This window comes from Erythrolamprus reginae, chromosome 11, assembly GCF_031021105.1.
Source record: "Erythrolamprus reginae isolate rEryReg1 chromosome 11, rEryReg1.hap1, whole genome shotgun sequence".
NCBI classification, from domain to species: Eukaryota; Metazoa; Chordata; class Lepidosauria; order Squamata; family Dipsadidae; genus Erythrolamprus; species Erythrolamprus reginae.
The window spans coordinates 23,376,853-23,394,084 of NC_091960.1; the positions used below are offsets into that span (position 1 = coordinate 23,376,853).

At 41.5% G+C, this 17,232-nt stretch overlaps 1 protein-coding gene across 2 annotated transcripts in view; it reads left to right on the forward strand.

Annotated features, from left to right (window-relative positions):
- The first annotated feature begins 6,233 nt into the window (after positions 1 to 6,233).
- GJB3 (gap junction protein beta 3) overlaps positions 6,234 to 17,232 on the forward strand; it is a 35,540-nt gene continuing 24,541 nt past the window's right edge. Inside the window, exon 1 of one of the 2 annotated variants that reach the window (XM_070764374.1) lies at positions 6,234 to 6,444. The gene's annotated coding sequence lies outside the window, so the exon portion shown is untranslated. The remainder of the gene's footprint in view (positions 6,445 to 17,232) is intronic. The other variant, XM_070764375.1, reaches the window with a different exon arrangement.

Consider the following 17,232-nt stretch of genomic DNA (forward strand, 5'->3'; position numbering starts at 1 on the left):
AGGATATCTAAGGAAATAAAACAGGGGTTAACCCTGGACCAGCTGAAGTTCACTTACTGATGGAAACAGGGAACCATGGCAAGAAATACTGAACATTTTAAAGATTCAAGGGGGAGGAACAATGATAATGCAGAGGCTCAAAATGGATGGAATTACAATACTGAGCATTCCTAGCTAATATCCTTGAGGCAAAAGCATGTTCTGTGGAGAGATGCAAAAAATTCTTTGAACTGACTGGGCTAAGAGACAAAAAGGAGTATTTGCTCTGATAGAAGAGAAGATTTGTTCATTTTCTTCAGGCTACCGAGCAGTATTGATGCTAGGTGGAAAGAATGAAAAACAGCCTTGAATACCTCATAGGTAACGTTAACAGACTTGGAAGGGACCTTGTAGGTCATTTATTTATTTATTTATTTATTTATTTATTTATTGGATTTGTATGCCACCCCTCTCCGGAGACTCGGAGCAGCTAACAGTAACAATAAAACAGTGTACAATAGTAATCTAATACTAAAAACGATTTAAAAACCCATTAATATAAAAACCAAACATACATACATACATACCATGCATAGAATTGTAAAGGCCTAGGGGGAAGAGGGTCTCAATTCCCCCATGCCTGACGGCAGGGGTGGGTTTTAAGTAGCTTGCGAAAGGCAAGTAGGGTGGGTGTAATTCTAATCTCTGGGGGGAGTTGGTTCCAGAGGGCCGAGGCCGCCACAGAGAAGGCTCTTCCCCTGGGTCCCACCAAGCAACATTGTTTAGTTGACGGGACCCGGAGAAGGCCAACTCTGTGGGACCTAACTGGTTGCTGGGATTTGTGCAGCAGAAGGCGGTCCCTGAGATAATCTGGTCCGGTGCCATGAAGGGCTTTATAGGTCATAACCAACACTTTGAATTGTGATCGGAAACTGATCGGCAACCAATGCAGACTGTCATCTAGTCCAACCCCTTGCTCAAGCAGGAAACTGTACACTATTTCTGACAAATGGCAGTCCAATCTCTTCTTGAAGTGCTTTTGCTTTTTATTTTTATTTTTAAAGCAACGGGACTGGGTTTTTTTTTTAATTTGAGAAAGAGGAGGGAGACATTAAACAAGAAGCTCCATCAGTTATAATTCATAAATTATCATTTGAGACAACGATGATCTGGATTACTGAGAATCTCCATAGACCAGTGTTTCTCAACCTTTGAAGCTTGAAGACAGGTCAAATCCCAGAATTCCCCATACTGGGAGTTCTGGGAGTTGAAGTCCATCCATCTTCAAGCTGCCAAAGTTGAGAAACACTGCCATAGACTTATAGCCTTGGATAGTTTCTCATCATTCCAAGGAAATCTCAGGTTGACCTTATGCTAAATCCAAGATCTAGGTACAATGCAAAAAAGGCAGGACAAAGAAATTTTAAAAAAATGAAATTTGGATTCTAGCAAACTGGCAGGTACTTCTGAACTTCTCAACTTGTCCACTTGCAGGACATTTGAAGGTACTTCTCAACTTACCACAGCTTATTCAATTTATAAGTAACCACTTATCAATCCAGTTATAAAAACTTAAGGTGCCCATGTGACCTGAAAATATTTTACAATCTTTTTGCAGAGGTCATTAAGTGAATGTGTTGGTCCTGACTACAAATCCATTCTGGGAACCACATACCCCCCAGAGACCAATAAGATCTCAAAAGATTGGCCTTCTCCAGATCCTGTCAATTAAGCAATGCAGGTTGGCGGGACCACAGCACAGGGCCTTCTCTGTGGCTGCCCAGCTCTATGAAACCAACTCCCCCTAATGTCCACCCTGCTCCCACCCTGCTGGTCTTCTGAAAGGCTGTGAAGACCTAGCTTTGCCGTCAGGCCTGGAGGCCATGAATACTATCATCTGCCTTGGCTGAATTGTGTTGATTGGATAGGTATGAATGTATGTTTTGGTTGATTGGATTGTTGTGGGTTTATAATGGGATTTTTATTATTTCAATGTGATTAGTATAATATTGACTTATTCTACTATTGTATTATATTGTGTTTTTATATTTTTGTAAGCCACCCTGAATCCCAAGGAATTGGGTGGCATAGAAGTCAAACAAACAAACAAATTCATTTGACTGGGCTTCCCCCCCCCCCCCCAGAAACCAGTTAAATTTTTTTGCAAATTGTGGCCACATGACTGCAGAATGCCGCAACCAGTTGTAAAGGTTGCCAAAACATGTAATCTTCTGACCATGGGAGGGGGTATGCCACCATTTATGATTGCCAAGGGGTGCTTTGCAAGCTGTAAAACCCTCATTCCGTGACCTTTCTAAATGCAAACAACCATTAAGCAACATGTATAAAGTTTTGACAAATTATTCATATGATACAGGCGTTCAGGGTTCAACATAGGATGGAAAAGCAAAAGATAGAAATGCGAAGAACTTTCAAAGGAGGTTCAGGCTACTCAACTACATTTAGATCTATTTATTAAGAAATGACTGTCAGCAAAATTCAGATTAAAGTTAAGTTTTTCTCTGATTAAATTTAATCAATTAAATAAATAACATCCCTGTGCCATCAAGATCCTTTTTCTCACTTTTAAAAAACTTTCCCTTGTGCGTTTGCAAACAGGGCAGAAGCTTGCAATCAGATAGGCGTCATCAGAAACTGGCACATTTCTAAGAAATTCCATTTTAATTTCATTAATAGAGGGAGTAAATCAACAACAACAGCAGCAGCAATGCCATCATCATTCCCAAAGGCTCTCAAAGACTTTTAGTTCACCTTCTTTTTTTGTTCTCCTTCCTTTTATTTTTTTCATTTTTTGCAAACCTAAATAAATAGTCTCACCCAAGATATCTGGGCGACATCCAAGAAAAATAGCAGGTAAATACTACCCAGGAGCAGCAAAGAACCCACATAAATTGCACAAGTCATATTATGAAACATAAGGATGTGCAGCATGTTGTTTGAGAGTAGTGTTTTTGCTTCACAACACTTAGATGGGTCTGCCAAAATGAGAGGAGTCGATTCAACTTTTTAAAAAAAAAATATATTGTACTATCATGTTTTGTTTTGCAAAGTAAACTTTTGTTTTCTTTGTTTCGTTTAGGGAGAAAATGTCAGCATTTCCAAGTCTTCTTCAATTTCTCTTTGGTCTTGCCTTTGAATGATTCAGAATTTCTTTGCCATCAGCTGCAAATCTCCCATCATTTGTGATTTGCACATGGGGGTACAAAGCCCACACTGTAGCTTTGGACTAACCCTTTTTGTAAAAAGCAAATTTGGAGCCTTAGTAAGTTTTTGCACACCACTACAGCCCCCAAAGTGCATCTTGAGCAATGCATTATTTGTAATATGTTTTGTTTGCCCCAGGTGTTCAGGCCATCGTCATACAATAATCCTTTATCTGTTCTTACGTCTGCTTTGTAGTAATTCAACATGGATTTACAAGTAGAGGCAGCAACATAAAAAGAACAGAGAAAAACAATGACTCAAGTGAAAGGTGTTTTCTGGGGGGGAGCACCTAGCTTCTGATAATCTTGGAAAGACTTCTGGAAGACGATAGAACAAGGAAAACAAAGGTCCACATGGTTTATGTTTGGGTTTTTTTGTTTTTGGAAGATTTCTGGAACTGTTCCTATGTAGAGGAGTTGTGTCTCTACCAGTATCGGGCTGTAGCTGGTACAGTAAGGTGCACGATCCCGCTTGGAAAAATGGAGCTAAGCATGGCTCCAGATGAGCGGTGGTTGGGCAAGCACACCAGTGCAAGATTGGGCTTCTGTGCATGCACAGGAAGCCAAATCTCACATGCATGAAATTTTGTCGATTTTTTGTATTTTTTTTGTTTTTGGTGTTGTTTTGTTTTTGCATGCGCAGAAGCAAAGAAATCAGCAAAATTGCATGTGCATAAGCATCCTTGCATGAGATTCAGCTTCTGCGCACGTACAGGAAGCCAAATCTCATGCTGACACACATGCACGCGCCTGCTGCCAGGGGTGCACCAGTAGCGCCAGTGATGGGTAGCCATTTCCTGGTCTCTACTTAGGGAGAGATTGTAGCAGGGGTGGGTTCTGAACTTCTTCGCTGCTAGTTCACTTCTTTCCACGCTGCACGGGTGCAGCTTACACAGTTTCATGCGCACTTTGTGCTCGTGCACACATGCACAGTGCTAGAAACCAGATGCCAGCACCTACAGCGCCACCAAGAAAGGCAGTTTGGGTATGCGGCAGGTTTAGGTCACCACTAGTTCTAGCAACCCAGGCTGGCAAGTTATACTACCTGAACCATTCTTAACCGGGAGGAACCCACCTCTGGATTGTAGGTCTTTGGGTTTTTGCACAGATATCTAGAAAGAAAGAAAAGAAGATCCATTCATTTTTCATTTGGTTGTGATCAGGAATGTTCAAATTAGTAAACCAATGCAAAAAGTTTTCAAAACCCCCCACCAAATTTAAGTAGCTAAAATCAACCTTTTTAAGTCTGGGTCAAATAGACCTGGGAACAGTACAAGTATATAGTCTTTGCAAACAGAACAGCAGGGTTAAGATCTCACACCTTAACAGAGAAGAGAAGAGTAATGAGAAAAATAAAGGAGAGAAAAAAAGAGGAAAGAGTAATGGGCGGAAGTTTCTTAGACAGAGATCCAATCTAGAAGTAAGGAGAAATTTCCTGACAGTGAGAACAATTGACTTTCCTCCCAGAGTTGTGGGTGCGACAAATCAAGTTAGTACTTCTATGCCTTTGATTTAGTCAGATGTGCTGTGTGAGCCCAGACATGCCCTGCAGAGCGTCGCCAATTGGGTTGGCCAATAAGATCCTTTCAATATCATCAAATATTTGCTCTTTTTAATCCCTTCTTTAAATTCACTCCCTTGGTCACCTCTCTTGACCTCCACATTCTCTGCTCATGTTAGAATGGAACTTCTCATTCATTGATTCACTTCCTTGCAACTTATAGAGCTCCTTCTGTCGCCCCCCCCCACCTGCCCCACCTGAAGAGTTCAAGCTGGCAAGTACTGTACCTTCTCTTCCACAATTCTTTCATAACAGCAATCCATGGAAGTTAATTGGGTTGAGGGAAAGAGATGGACTCAAAGTCAGTGTTTGAAGGAAGACTTTGGTTTATATATTGATGTTCCAGCTCTTTATCACTTGACCAGATGGACCAGGGGTCTCCAACCTTGGCAACTTTAAGGCTTATGAACTTCAACTCCCAGAATTCTGGCTGGAGAATTTTGGAATTGAAGTCCACAAGTCTTAAAATTACCAGGTTTGAAGACTTCTGAGATGGCCTATTGAGCTGAGAAGAAAGGACTGGCCTAGAGTCACCCCAAGACCATCCATGACTAAGCTAAACTAGAAACTGGGTCTCCTCACTTCTACTCCAACCCCTTTACCACTGCACCAGATTAGCAGCCAGTTTTTCTAAGGACACTCCCTACACTCCACGTAGCCCTTGACCTAGGACCAAAATTGAGTGCAATTTTTTTGTGAGACAGTTCTTAAATGGCACTTTGCCACAGTTCTTCCCATACTTATTTCAGTGAATGATAGCATGATCCCAGGAAACTGCAACCATTGTGATTGATTTGGTTTGTATGTTTATTTTAATTGGACAGTTTTATTGGGATTTGCAATGGTGTTTCACTGGTTTTTTTAGTATTTAATATTTGACATTTTACTATTGCATTGTATCGTATTTTATATTGTTGTAAACCACCCTGAGTCCCACGGGATTGGGCAGCATAGAAGTCAAATAAATTAAATTAAATATTAAATTAAATAAGTGTATGTCAGTTGTCCAAATGTCCGAGTGTTGATCAAGTCACCAGGAAAATTCTGCAATGGTTGTTAAGTGTGAAAAAATGGTCACAAGTTGCTTTTTTCAGCGTCATGTTAACTTGGAACGGTCCCTAAATGAATGGTTATAAATCGAGCATGACCTGTCATCAGGTCTTTTCACAGAACTACCCAAGACCCATGGGGTTTTTTCCCCCTCCCCATTTGTGTCATGAACTGAAAGGTTTGCTAGACGTAGACCAAATTTGAGCAGGAAGACAGAATGGATTGAGGGAGCATTGATTTCTGGGGGAAGAGAAGGACTTGTTGCTGTCTCTCCTCGTGGCAAATCCACCTCTGCCCAAGATCTAAGACAGATGCAGTCAGATTGGTTGTAAAACCAGCCAAATAAAAATCTGACTTACCCCCCTCCCATTTCGCCACACAGAGAGAATTCTTTTCTTCTTGCACAACTCAAGAAAATTGAGACCACACCCTATTGCTCACACAAAATAAGGCATCTCATTACACAGTGCCATGAGCTGGATTCCTTCGGTGCTTTTTTCATGCAGGACAAGGAGAAAGTTTCATGGCTTAAACTCTTTAAGATTTCGAGAGAGCTGCCACCTTTTTCTTTAGGGTGGTGGGGGAGGCCGGCCAATCTGAGGAAAGGCCAAAGAAGATTTGAAGAAGTTGGTGAGTAGAATCTCCTTTTTCTTACCGGTGGAGGGACGTGAGTTTCGGAAGATGGAGAGATAGATTCTTTCAGCAGAGTTTCTCTTTTAAATATATATATATTTGGAAGCATTCGTTGTTTGCAACCAGGAGAGATCGACCAAGTGCTAACTCTTTAACCCTGATCAGAGAAGACTGGGAATATTTTCAGAGTACAAAATGAATTAAACATGATTGTGTAGGTATAACTTCAGTGCATAATAAGATTATACTGCTTGTTCGAGCAACTAGCAGCCTGAGTAGGCATTTTTAGCACCCAGTGCTAAAGACTACTGGTAGCAGATTCCTAATACTACTTAGGACCCCAAGACGGAATAATTTGATGGGTTCAATTGCTGAACAACAAATTAAAACAACTTGCATTTGTTTTGATAAGAAATATCCAGAAAAAGCAAGGTGCTTTAATGACCGTAACCAGGAAGTTCCTCTCACCTCGTCCTGCTGATCTCCTTAAGTCCCAGCCGATCCTCGAGTGCCTTGGAAACCTCCAAACCTGAGTTGAACAGAGACTTGGTAATTGGGATTTAAGGGAGCAATGAAGGCAATTGAGTTGTTTCGTGTTCTTCGCTTTTTACAGTATAGGAGGCCACACAAAGAAGTGAACTGCAAGGTTGGTTCTTCCACCAAGAGGCAGACGGAAAAGACTAAATGCCTCGATGTACAGAAATCGTGTTTAATTGTGCATCAGGCGTCTGAATGGCGACTTGGCCATCGGTCTTTCGGTGTTGGATGGCAATTATCAGGTTCTCCATAAAAGCAAATTGCCTGTCTTTGAAAATTAGAAGCCGAAGTAATAATAGTAGTAGTAGAAGTAGTAATTTTAATGCTAACCAGAATAAAAGGGACGTGTGTGAGCTGATCAGATTGAAAAACAGGCAAGTAGGCATGTAGAAAAATCAAGCATAATTGTGCAGTCATCGGAATGGTAACTTTCCATCAATCCCATGGAACTGAATAGCAATTCTGATTGGAAATAATGGGGTTTTTTATGGCTTTTGGGTTTTTTTTCTAGATTTTTAATTAGTTAATTGGGTTGTATTATGTATTGCATATTTTATATGTTGTGAGCCGCCCCAAGTCCTTGGAGAGGGGGGGCATAGAAATCAAATAGATAGATAGATAGATAGATAGATAGATAGATAGATAGATAGATAGATAGATAGATAATCAAGCTCTCCATTCAGCAAATTGCCTTCATTTTAAAATTAGTTGTAGTAGTAGCAGTAGTAAATTTAACAAAAAGCAAAATGTGTGTGATCTGATGGAGATGGAAATGTGGTAGGCAGGCACGGAGAAGAAGGAGTTAATTTTGTCTTCTCCTTTGGCAGCCAAAGTAGATACTCTTGTAAATACCTTGGCTTTGAAACGCAGTGGCTTGTAAAGGAAGGTATAGCAACTAGACAAAGAGATGAGAAAAATAATAATAAATAAAAGCAGTTCCTGCTTTGTAGGAAACACAAAACCGTGTTCTCCCAAAGCTTCTGCAATTTGATGAAGTTAGGGCAAGCTGCTTAGAAAGGACGTTAAACAAACTTCATGTGGGGAGAAAATCCAGGTGCTTCCTGCCAAACCTGACTTGCTGCAGCGAGCACCAGGGGGTGGATGGCGTTAAGGAGGAATGAATGAGAAGTGTCAGATGGGGTGGTTGTTTATTAATTTATTTATTTGTCAAACATGTACAAGACAGCAGGTATGTTTATAAACATAAACATAAACAAAGTAAGTATATATAAATGAGGGCAATAGGACAGTAGGACAGGGACGCTAGGCACGATTGTGCGCTTATGCACGCCCCTTACAGACCTCTTATGAATGGGGTGAGGTCAGCAGTAGGCAGTCTAAGGTTAAAGTTTTGGGGGGCTGGGGAAGAAACCACAGAGTCAGGTAGCGCACTCCAGGCACTGATCACTCTGTTGCTAAAGTTGTATTTTCTGCAGTCAAGTTTGGAGCAATTTACCTTAAATTTGTATCCATTGTGTGTTCTTGTATTGTTGCGGTTGAACCTGAAGTAGTCATTGATGGGTAGGATTTATTTATTTATTTATTTATTTATTTATTTATTTATTTATTTATTTATTTATTTATTATTTAGATTTGTATGCCGCCCCTCTCCACGGATATTGTGGCGGATGATTTTATGAACTACTTTTTGATCAGATCAAAAGCAACGTACTGTAGTTCTAAATTGTCTAAGTCCAAGTTTTCAAATCTGGTGGAAGGCTGTATTCTGTTGCGAGCGGAGATGGTTGTGGCTCAAATTTTGGTCCTAGCCAAAGGTGGGGAACCATTTGCGAGGTAATTCAGTCACATTGTTTAGGTGGGCATTCAACCCCCCCACCCCGAGAGCTTATTACTGTTCCAAAGAAAGCAATTCTGCAAGTGTCCATCCAGAGAGAAAAATTCATCGCTCGGTCAGTTCATAGATGCAAGATTCAGAAGGATTTATTTTTTGAATGCTTCCCTCAATTTTTTTTTCAACCTCCAGTGTTGGAGGACCCAACACTTTATTATCAGATCAGATCAAAGGCGACATAGTTCTAAATTGTCTAAGTCCAAGATTTCAAATCTGGTGGAAGGCGGTATTCTGTTGTGAGCGGAGGTGGTTGTGGCTCAAATTTTGGTCCTAGCCAAAGATTGCTAGCCAAAGTAGCTATAAAAAGTAGCTATAAAAAGAGGGAAATTCCAGACCGTTGAATTCAGTGAGGGGTTCTAAATCCCGTCACTATCAATACGCACTCACTCGCACCTTGGTTGGGCAGGTGGAGCCTCCCATTACCACTGCTACCGGTTCATAGAACCGTAGTGCTGGGAGCCCAGCACTGATTGAATTCCATGTAGGCAATTCTTTTCATTTGGAAGGAGACAGGCTGAAAATTAACACATTATTTTAGCCTCCATTCATAATATCTTAGTGATATTTGCAATCATGGCAATGACAGTCTCAAAGTTTGAACGGAAGCCTCTGAGAAGCTCATGGGGGCAGAGCTTTGAGGGACAAGGCAGGTACAGCACCACTGAGCTAAGGCCCTTCAATTATTTTTTTGTCTACGTCAGCAAATCTGGTGGCTGCAGCAGCACGCCGCATGGCTGGAAATCCTCCAACAGCCACCCAGACAGCATCATTCATGCAGGGATTCCTCAGTTTACAACCACAATTGGAGCCAGAATTTCCATTGCTAAGCGAGAGGGTGATTAAGTGAGTCTCGTCCAATTTTACACACACACACATAAGAAAATTGGCATTCACTTATTAAGTGAATCACTGCAGTTGTTAAGTGAATCACACTACTTTAAGGCAAATATGGGTTTTCACCAGTAGTGGTTTCCTACTGGAATGGTAAAGGACGCCAGACTTGTAACAAAAGTTGAGCTGTACATTCAGCTTCCAGTGTTTTGCATGTGTTTGCATCCCAGCGTGTTTTTGCTTCTGCGCATGCACAGGAAGCAAAATCTTGTGAGTGGGCGCTCGTGCACATCAGATTTTGGTGATTTTTTGCTTCTGTGCATGTGAAAAGCAAAAAAAATCACCGAAACCTCAAGCGCATGTGTCCCCTTGTGAGATTTTGCTTCCTGTGCATGTGCAGAAGCAAAAACACTGTGATGCACGCACGTATATGGAGGACACCCAAAGCTGTGTGTGCAGCACACTGGTAGCAAGTGGTAGGAGCAATCTACCCTTTGTTTTCACATTAACTTACACTTATTGGAAGCAGCTGGGAAGGTCTCAAACGGCAAAAGCACATGAGGGTGCTGCAAACCTCGTAACATACCAGAGGTGGGATTCAGCACGTGCTGAGCAGTTCTGTAGAACTGGTAGTAGAAATTTTGAATAGTTTGGAGAGTGACCCTGCCCCCATCTATTCTCTGCCTCCTGAAACCCAGCTGATCGAGAGGATTTTTTAAAAAAATATATATATATTTATTGATTTTTAACAAGTTTAATATACACACGACATAAAACAGTGCATGGTGAAAAATGCCCACCACCCCAAAACACACATATACCCCACCACCATATCAGGGGTGTTTCTTATATAACCCACTTTAAGCCAAGAGCAAATTATCTATTTACATATTATAGAGTGATTACAATTTATTTCTTGTAGCTTGGTCTCGGATTCTACTCGTCATATATCTTCTTACTTTGTCCCACCGTCCCATCAGTTGTTTCAATTCAGTTTCATTATCCAAATTTATCCTTTTATCCATCATTTCAAATGGAATATGGTCCACCATGTACCTGTACCAATTTTGCATTATCCATTTTGTCGCATCCTTCCAACCCAAAACTATTACCGCCTGAGTGCTTTCTATTGCTGCTTGTTTTATTTCTCTAAATTCTCCCATCGCATTGCTTTTAATTAATACTGCCATTTCCTTAGTGATTGTCCATTGTATATTTAACATTCTATTTATGTCCTCTTGCACTTTTTGCCAAAATTCCTGCACTATGGGGCATTCCCAAATCATATGCATAAACACTCCTTTATCTTGACAGCCGTGCCAACAAATACCCCTAACCTTCTGCTGAAAGTATGCGAGTTGAACGGGAGTATAATATCACTTATGTAATATTTTCCTTCTCATTTCTCTAATTCTTGTATTCTTAATTTTCCTTATATTTTCTACTATATTTTCCATGTCTTGTACCTCTACTTGTAACTCATTTTGCCACCATTTAGTCAATCCTTGAATCATGTCCCCGTCTGACTGCACTAACAGCTTATATATATTGGCCTTTATATCCTTACTTTTTTCTCTTATTGTTTTCTCTAACCCTGTCTCCTCCCTCAATACTACTTCTTTATTCTCCCTTTCATTAAGATATTTACATATTGCATTTATTTGTAGCCATCTTTCCTTACCTAACCACCATTCGATATGATTTCTACTTGGCCTGCCATTAGTGATGGGCGAACCCAACGGTGTTCGGGTTCGGCAAGTTCCAATGAACTTTACGCAAAATTCGGACGAACCCAAACCGAACCTGAATGGGGAATCCCACCAAGAGATTCCAGGGGCGGAGTTTTGACGTCACGTATAACGGCAGGTTGCTAAAGACGCCAAGGTGATCACTTCCTGGATTCTATGGAATCCAGGAAGTGATCACCTTGGCGTCCTTAGCAACCTGCCAATGACGTCAAGGCTCTGCCCCCGGAATCTCTTCGTGGGAGGGATTCCCCAGCTCCTTGAAAGGGAGGTCTTCACGTAAAAATAAACATTGTTATTTTTACGAAAAAGGACACTGCAGCGGCACTGCAAGCAAAGGGCGGTCCTTTCACGTAAAAATAAACATGTTCATACGAAACCAGTGCTTAAGATTTTTTTGCCACTTCTTCCGAACTATTTTCACCTTACGAACCCGAGCCGCCACCGCTGGGATGCCCCGCCTCTGGACTTCCATTGCCAGCCGAAGCGCAGGGATTCCCCTGAGGCTCCTCTCGCTGGGATTGAAAGCAGGGATTCCCTTCATTTTTGCTGGCACTGCTTTGAATCCCAGTGAGGGGAGCCTCAGGGGAATCCATGCTCTTCGGCTGGCAACGGAAGTCTGTAGGCAAGGATTCCCAGTGATGCAAGGCAAAAGGAGTGACTTTTGGGATGGGGTTGCACACATTATTTGCTTTAACATTGATTCCTATGGCGAAAATTGCTTCGTCTTACGAACTTTTAATCTTACGAATCTGGTCACGGAATGAATTAAGTTTGTAAGACGAGGTATCACTGAACTTTAATTTCACCTGAATCATTTACATGGATCCATACATGTAGGTTTATTGACAGAAACACTAGAAATAGTTTGCTATTATTTTGTTCAAGGTTGCTTTTTCAACTTTCTAATTTGGCATACAAATCTGCACATCCCAAAGGATTCCCTGTCTAAGACCTAATCAGGATCTGCTTTGTTTAGCTTCCAAGAGCAATCAACATTGGATAGGCATTTCACTGAGGTGTGTGGAACCATACAACATTCTGATTCAAGCAACATACAATGCCTAAATAAAGACACACAAGCCATGGTAGTTAGCTTCACAGAACAAGCTAAAGCTCAAACAAGTTAACCACAAAATGGTTAAGTAAAAGAATTGAATCTAACCAGAGTCTACCATTTTGAACACAATTTGGAACCATGTTTCTCTCTTCACTAGATGGATCCATCAATGAGATTAAGAAACATGGCAAGCGGGTTTCCAGTAGACTGCAACTAGTTTTATACATGGCATCAAGCCGTACGCACCAAATATACCCCCACGAGCTGTTGTGGGTGTTTCAAGGTATGCCCACATCACACTAACACTCCACAATTGGTCTCCAGACACAATGGAAGGTGTTAGTTATTACTTTAAAGCCCTACATATCTTAGGACCAGATTATGCATGGGACAGCATTCTGCCGCATACCTTCCAGCAGATGGTTAGATCCCACAGAGTTAGTCTTTTCAAGGTCCCTTTGGCAACACAATGTTGGCTGGTGGGATCGTGTGGGAAGGCCTTCTCTGTGGTGGCTCTGGCTCTATGGAATCAACTCCCCCTGAGATCTGCACAATCCCCACCCTCCTGGCTTTCTAAAAGGCCATGAAAACATGGCTTTGCTGGCAGGCCTGGAGCCAGTAAAGGACACCATCTTGCTCCGGCCGAATGGATAGGAATATTTTAGTATTAAGGGTTTTAGAAATGATTTTACTTTGTTTTATATTGGTGTTCACCACCCAGAGTCCATAAGGAGCCTATAAACAGTGGTGGCCTGCTGCCCAGATGGGGGGGAGACATAGTGGGGTAGCAAAAATGGAGCTCCACCTCAGAGCACCCAATTTGCACTGAAAGATGTTAAAGAAAATGCAGGGTGTCCTGCATATGCCATGCCCACAGTGTGGTAGTAAAAAATTTGGTAGCCCTTCACTGCCTATAAATCTCAAAAATAACTAAATAAATAACTAAATAAACAAACAAACAAACAAACAAACAAACAAATAAACAAACAAATAAATAAATAACCATAGTTTATAAAGCAGGATGCTGAATGTAAGAGTGCACATGTTATCGCATGCATGTGCATCTCCACACCCATAATTCAATGCCCCCATGTGCTCCATCCCCACGCACATGTGTGCATGTCCCCTGCTCCATTTTCCAACTTCTGGTGAGCCCGGTAGGTCCATTTTCCTCCTTCCCCAGCCTCCAGAGGCTTTCCTGGAAACTGGGAAGGATGAAAACAGCCTCCCCTGCCCCATGGAGGTCCCCCAGAGGCTGAAAACACCTTTACAGAGACTCCTTGCAAGCCGAAAATCATGAGCACTGGGGCTGAGCTAGAGCAACAGCTCACATGCCGGTCGATATGGCTTCACGTGACACAGGTTTGCCATCACTGATCTAGCCAACCAACACACCTAGATTGTTGCTCAGAACAGTACCTAAAGCCAGCTCATTTTAGCACGTAGTTTCTGAGTCTTCCAGCAGTAAAGATCTTCCTTTACTTCCTTTACAAATCTTCCTTCCTGCATTAGACTGAGAGATCACCTGCAATACACACATCCCCTCCCCTACTCTGTAAACTCCCATGTCAGAACTTCTTGGAATGCAGGTCTCAAAGTCCTGTTACAAACAGGCTTTGGAAAGAGTAGAAGACATGTATCTCTTAAAACAATCAACTGTTTGCAGGGGTCCTCAAACTTGGCAACTTTAAGACTTGTAGATTTCCAGTCCAAAAATTCTGGGAGTGGAAGTCCACAAGCTTGAACAGATGCTATTGCTCTAGGTCAATGGTGGTGAACCTTTTTTTCCTCGTGTGCCAAAATAGCATGCGATTGTGCATGCGCAAGTGCCCTTACCCATAATTCAATGCATGGAGAGGGCGAAAACAGCCCCCCCTCCCCCCCGAGGCCCTCTGGAGGCCAGGAACAACCTGCTTCCCAATTTCTGGTGGGCCCAGTAGGCTCCTGTTTCTCCCTCCCTAGGCTAATACAATATAAGATTAGGGAGGTACCAATACCATGCTATAAAACCCTAGTTAGACCACACCTTGAGTACTATGTCCAATTCTGGTTACCACACTGCAAAAAAGACATTGAAACTCTAGAGCAGTGTTTCCCAACCTTGGCAACTTGAAGATATTTGGACTTCAACTCTCAGAATTCCCCAGCCAGCATTGCCAAGGTTGGGAAACACTGCTCTAGAGAACGTGTAGAGAGCAACCAGGATGATTATGAAACTGGAGACTAAAACATATGATGAATGGTTACAGGAACTGGGCCAGTCTGGCGAAGAGAAGGACCAGGGGTGACATGATAACAGTGTTCCAATACTTGTGGGGTTGCCACACAAAATAGGGTATCAGACTGTTTTGCAAAGCACCAGAAGGCCAGACAAGGAATAATAGATGGAAACTGATAAAGAGAGATTCAACCTGGAAATAAGGAGAAACTTTCTGACAGTGAGAGCCATAAACCAGTGGAACAGTTTGCCTTCAGACGTTGTGGGAGCTTTAACACTTGAGAATTCCAAAGGGAGCTTGGATGGCCTGCTTGAGTGGGAGGTTGGACTAGATGACCCACAAGGTCCCTTCCAATTCTAGTAATAATCTAAACCATTGACATAACTGAGCTACTTAATTCCAGTAGTTCGTTTTAGTTCAGGACATCAGCTTGGTTCCCACCTAATTTCTGCATCTGATCGTGTCTTTAAAGAAAGGCAGAGAGGCAACTCTTGACAAGGGCTGGGTTCCATTGCTGCATATTTAGGAACTTGCTGTTTAAAAGCAGAGCCACTTTTAACCTTTGGTGGGTCTAAATACGGCTGCTTCAACCATACAGCAGGCAGAAGAACAATGTGTTTTGGTATAAGCATATCTGGTATAAACTACGGTGTATTGTCTATCAGCCATGTACTGTATTCAGTTTTATAGAATTCTCTGTTTTTATCACTTGCTTGCCCAATAATAAACTTTTAAAGTTTATTATATAAAATACAAAAGTAAAAAGGTAAATGTTCCCCTTGCACATATGTGCTAGTCGTTCCTGACTCTAGGGGGCAGTACTCATCTCCATTTCTAAGCTGAAGAGCCAGTGCTGTCCAAAGACATCTGTGTGGTCATATGGCTGGCATGACTAAATGCCAAAAACACACGGAACGCTTTTACCTTCCCACCAAAGGTGGCCCCTATTTTTCTACATGCATTTTCTATGTGCTTTTGAACTGCTAGGTTGGCAGAAGCTGGGACAAGTAACAGGAGCTCACTCTGTTAAGTGGCACTAGGGATTCGAACCGCTGAAGTGCCGACCTTTCAATCAACAAGTTCAGCATCTTAGCCACTGAGCCACTACGTCCCTATAAATATAAAAGTACAAAAGCAAATAATAGGGAAAAAATGGGAGGGGAAAAGGGAAGAAAAGAAAGGAAAAAGAAAAGGCATTGACTTTGGTGCAGTAAAATAAGACAGTAACCCCAACTTTTCACTTTTACGTAACAGTATAAACTAGCCATTTCTATAACAATAGATCTATCTAATCAATAAAACCCCAAATCAAAGTTTAATTTTTTTCCGCCCAAAGCCCAAAGCCCAAAATAGTTTCCAAGTAAAAACAAAAGTAATTTGATGTAGTTGTGTGTTTTTTTAAAAAAAATCAAAGTAGCCAATTTATCCATTTCTGCTAACTCCCATCAGCTTTTGCAATCCTTTATCCATTGTGGAGATTATAACCAGGTGGAAGAGCAATGTTTTTCTTCTAGGGGCCACTCCTGTGCAGCCTCCATCTGCAGTTGGATTCTTCACGGTTATCTCTACCGGGATATTTTTGCAGTCAGTGCTACTGCCAAAGGCTTCAATCCAGCTGTTTTCTGCCTGGTTGGCATTCCTAGCTGACAAATGTATCTGTGCTGGTGCTTCTCAGGCATTTTAGTCAAAACAAACTTTGAGCCAAGAAAATGAGTCATCAAAGAAGAGAAGGGCAGCATGGCTTTCCTTATAACTGTTTACCACTGGGTGGAGAACCACTGGTTCCTTTCCCCCACGCTAACATTTTTGGTCAAGTGCACCATAGTTATTTAGTACCTGACACCACCTTCAATAATTAATGGCTCATGAGATTGTGTGCAGGATAGCTGCCAAAGCCAAGTGAAACCATCCAGAAAAAATGGGGACAAACCTATTTGCATAACCATATTTTTAATGCAGCTATCCAAGATATAAATATGTTCCATATGAAGAATATAAAATGTTGTGTTCCGAAATAAGTCTCCCAAAGGTATATTGAAATATAATGCATTAAAGGCGAGCTCATGAACCTATTATCTGGCTGCATAAGAGCCCCTAGATTCACTTAAATATAATCAACATTCTATAATCTCCAAAGAAATGATTGAGTTTCACTCCAACTATTCAAACCGGCAGGTATGATTGCCTATTGCATTTAAAATATAAATTCCGGTTACAGAAACTGAGATGAAGAATAAGACTAGGCGACTTTAGATTTCAGATTGGTAGGGATTGTGTTACAGTGCTTAAGTTATCCGATAACAGCTTCAAGAAAATTGCTGTACTTTTGACTATTGGAATAAGACACAGAGGTGGGATTAAAAAAAAAACCTGGTTCCAGGATGGTTATGGTTATGATGGTTATGGTTATGGTTATGGTGGGCATATCCTATTTGGTCTCCTGCAGCACATTGGGGGGGGGGAGGAATAGATTGCCATTACTGTCACTACTGGTGCACTATGCGTGCAGTTTCAGTACTCTTGCGTGCGTGCATGGCCCAG